Raw genomic sequence first — 3,965 nt, 5'->3', positions numbered from 1 at the left:
GCTGCCTCTCGGGGGAGGAATCGCCGGGCCGTCGCCGAGTGTGTTTGCGCCCGGATGGGGGGCCCCTAGGCGGAGCCGAAAACTTCACCCGCGTCCGCAGCTTCCCTCCCCGCTGGCCTCGCTGGCAGCCGGTTTGCAGGCCGGAAATGAACTGTTCTTTTTCGATTTTAAGAAAGGAAACCCCTCTTTGTAATACTTTAAGCAAAAAAAAAAAAAAAGGCAATCCCTGCTCGCCCTCGCCCCCGCCCCCAGCCTTTCTGGTGTTGAACTGTGTGTGTTTATGGAGGGGCGGCGCTGGGAGCGCAGATGAGCCCGCTCCAGGCAGGGCCTCCGTTCTCATAGACCGGGGTGTCTCATTGCAAACTGGGGCCTCGGAGCCTCAGTTTCCCCTTCCATAGACTGGGGATGTAATTTTGTCTACCTTAAGGCAATGTGTGGGAATAAAAGCAGATGCTAACCCAGTGCCCGGAGAAAGGTTAGCGACTGTTACGGTTTTTATTTGCTATGTTGTATATTTCTCAGTCTCTTAGCCCCCAGTCTTGCCCCTGCAATCCGTTTACCAGGAGAAACTTGTAAGAATAATTGGTTTAAATCAACCCCAGGCTTAAAATGGTCCACTGCTGTGCCCACTGTCACCTAGTGCCAAACTTCTCAGCAGAGCTGCCTGCTGTCTTCCACCTGGAGCCTCCCCACTTCTCTCCGTGCCCGCACCCCTCCCTGTGGGCCTTTGCCCCTGCAGATCCCTCTGCCTGGACTGCCTTCCCCACTCCTGCAGTGATCCTGCCCCTACTCCAGGCCAGGGCCTCCCCACCCCTGCTGCTCCCCTCTCCCCAGAGCCCCTGGTGACTTCCGGTTCTCAGTGCTGGCCTGTCTGCCCCCCTCTCCCGCCCCCAGCAAATCCTGAGGAGACCCTGGGGTCTGGGGGTGGTGGTGAAGGAGGGTTCCCTTGGGAGGGGATGGGTTTTAGTTGTCCCACTGATGGCAAAGTCAGAGGACTTGGTTTGTGTCCGGCCAGCAGGGACCGGAATGGGAGGGGTCCTTCTAGATGGCCCCGTGCCTGACAGTTCCACCAGGAGCAGCTCGGCTCTGGTTGACCCAGCCCATTGTAGTTGTCCTGCCCCAGGTCCCTAGGCCTGGGAGGCTCCACTGTTACTGTCCCATTCCACAGATGGTGAAGCTGAGGCGTGGAGCCGTGAGGTCACTTGCAGGGTCACAGAGGGCATGAAGAGCAGAGCGACCCGAAGCAGGTCTGCTGCCAGGGCCCAGCGGCAAGGATGGGGCTCCCCAGTGCGTGCAGCGGGTGCGGGTGCCGGGGGGCTTCAGTTACCAGCAAGGGCTTGGGCTCTCCCAGAAGAGCTGTCGGGGTTGAGCTGGGCTGGGCCGGGTCCTAGGTGCTCAGGGCTCTGGGTGACCATCTCTGGGAAGGGTGAGGTGGGAGCGCTAAGGGGGTGTCAGGCGGCAGTGCTGCAGGGCCGGCCCGCCTCTGGTTCCCAGCACACTGGTCCCGGGATATGAGACCTCTTCCCAGCACTCAGGCCCCAGGGGGCAGGCGCAGGCCAGCTGGGCTCAGCCTGGGATGGGGCTCAGCTGTTCTCATCCAGCCCCTGACACGGGCTGGGGCTACACCCTCCTGCCCTGTTTGTATTTTCCTCTTGTTGCCGATCCTTCACTCCCTACCCACTGCTCCCTTTTCCTCCCCTCACCTCCTCCCCCTCCCTTTGCCCTTCCCCCATCCCTCCCCCAGAACCAGGCTCTCTTTGGAACAATGAAGGGGAATAGGGCTCATTGTGGGCCCTCTAGCTTCCTGGGCCCCTCTGTCCTGCCTCAGCTGACCCATCCTGCTAGTCCTTCAGGCCCTCAGTTCTGCCAGGCTGGGGCTCAGCTGGGGTGGAGGTAGGGAGGAGAGGGGAGAGAAGGGAGGGTGTCTCTGCCTTAGTTTACCAGGATCCCCAGTGCACTGAGCCTCAACACCCCCCCACCCCCCACCCTGTTTCCCTTAACCACCAGCTCTGTGGGCTCTGCCTTCCGTGGTCCAGCAGCAGCTGCCTCCCTGGGTGCACCTTAGAAATGCAGACTCTCAGGCCTCAGCCCCCAACCTTCAGAATCAGAATGAGCACTTTCACACCATCCCTGAGGCTCATGAGTTGACAAAAGTGTGAGGAGAGCTGGCTTAAACCTCTCTGTGCCTTAGTTTCCTTATCTGTAAAATGGGGATGATAAAAGCGCCTGCCCTGTGGGGCTGATGTGGGGGTGAATCTAGTTAATGTATATAAATGCTGGCACAGAGCCTGACACAGAAGTCAGTGAATGGTGGACATCACACCTTCACTGCCTCCATGCCTCCATGCCTCCGTGCCCCATGCCTGGTTCTCCAGTGCCCTATCCCTTGCCCTTTATGTGGGCTAGTACTCATCCTCACCTGCCAGCAGTGGCTTGGCCCTGGGGCTGGGCCGAGCCACTGCTTGACGTGGTTGGTGGCTTTTAGGCTGAGAGTGCAGGAGCGGGTGGGGGGTTAAGAGGAGACCTGCAGGGTTGGATCTCCAGCCTCCAAATCTATGGGCTGAGGAGGAGCCTGGTGCCCAGTGGGATTCTCAGAACCTTCCAGGAGGACTTGCATGGCCTGTGGAAAATTCCCAGGCTATTTTGGGCTGAGGCCCCCTTCTCCGCCCTTTCCCAGGGTAAAGGCCTGGTGACACACCTTTCCCTGGGGACCCACAGGGTGGGAGTGGCTTCCTGATTTTGCTACCTTTAGGTCCTGGGTTCCCTCTCCTGGCTGGACACTCTTCAGAACCCAGGGGTGCCGTCTGGGGAAGGGGGAGTATGGCCAGCTGCTCACCTGGGACCACCTGCTTTAAAAATACAGCCCCTCACCCACACTCCGCCTCTGCTTGCTTTTTCTTCATAGCTTTTCCACTGTTGGGTGTACTGTGTGTTTCACCAGTTTATTTATTAGATGTGGAACTTGGGCAAGTCAGTTGATACTTTGGCCTCAGTTTTGCCTTCCGTGAAATGGGGATGAAATGAGATGTGCGAAGTGCTGGCCCCAGTTCTCTGTTCTTGTTGTCCTGGTGGTTGTCGAGGGCAGGAATTTTGCTGTCTTGAGCTTCATTCCTGTACATGGTGGGTACCCTGTAACTTAGTTGACTAGGAAGCAACATTCGTCAAGGTCCTCTGGTGCCAGTGTAGCACCCGGTGTGTGTGGGGCAGGTTGAGGCACACCTGGCCCACTGGTGTTCACACCCTGGCAGTGACAAGCCTGGGCCATAAGCCAGAGCAGGCACACGTGTATGCCTGTGTTCAGAGGCACAGATGGCTCCAGAGTCATGTGTGAGCACACATACCTGTGCACACACGTATACACACGTCAGATACACAAACACATGTGTGCACAGAGCAGCAGCTGTGACATGCCTTGGGCATATTTGGTCTGAGTTTGCTGCAGGCCAGAGGCCCACCCCAGGTGTGGCCTAGGGCCTCTTGGCAGCCTGAGCATCTGTTTGCAAACTCCTCCCAGCTGCAGGGAGCTGGGGGAGGGTGCTAGACACACTGAGTGGGCCTGCCTCCTTCAGGGATGCTCCAAGGCCCCCCCCTGGGACCACAGTTGCCCAGCAAGAAGCCTGGACTATGCTAGTTGGGGGGCTGGGGTTGCTGCATGCACATGTGAGCACGTGTGTGTGTGTGTGTGTGTGTGTGTGTGTGTGTGTGTGTGTTGGGGGAGGGGGATAGCAACAGGGCCCCAGAGCTGGCTCTTGGGTGACTGGCAACTCCCTCCCACAGCTGTTTTCCTTACAGCTGGACTTTGACCTAAACTGAGGCCTCCCCCATACAGAGGCCATTCTCTCCTCCTCCTTCTCCCTACCAGGCCCTTGGCCAGGCCTGCTCCAGCTGCCCAGCTGCTCTCCAGCTCAGATGGGCCATGTGCGGCTGCAGGGTGGTGGTGAATAAGGCTTCTGGGTCTCCCAGGC

The sequence above is a fragment of the Myotis davidii genome, unplaced genomic scaffold (genome assembly GCF_000327345.1).
Source record: "Myotis davidii unplaced genomic scaffold, ASM32734v1 scaffold639, whole genome shotgun sequence".
In the NCBI taxonomy this organism is placed as follows: Eukaryota; Metazoa; Chordata; class Mammalia; order Chiroptera; family Vespertilionidae; genus Myotis; species Myotis davidii.
The sequence above is the reverse complement of the archived record's forward strand: the minus strand, read 5'-3'. Positions refer to the sequence as shown.